Source organism: Colobus angolensis, unplaced genomic scaffold (genome assembly GCF_000951035.1).
Source record: "Colobus angolensis palliatus isolate OR3802 unplaced genomic scaffold, Cang.pa_1.0 Scaffold183, whole genome shotgun sequence".
NCBI lineage: Eukaryota > Metazoa > Chordata > Mammalia > Primates > Cercopithecidae > Colobus > Colobus angolensis.
Genome location: NW_012114966.1, coordinates 2,030,315 through 2,030,526, shown reverse-complemented (window position 1 = coordinate 2,030,526; position 212 = coordinate 2,030,315).

Sequence of the window (212 nt, the reverse complement as noted above, 5' to 3'; positions counted from 1 at the left end):
CCGCCTCCCGGGTTCAAGCCACTCTCCTGCCTCAGCCGCCCGAGTAGCTGGGACTACAGGTGCCCGCCACTACACCGGCTAATTTTTTGTATTTTTAGTAGAGACACAGTTTCACCGTGTTAGCCAGGATGGTCTCGATCTCCTGACCTCATGATCCACCCGCCTCAGCCTCCCAAAGTGCTAAGATTACAGGCCTGAGCCACTGCGCCCGG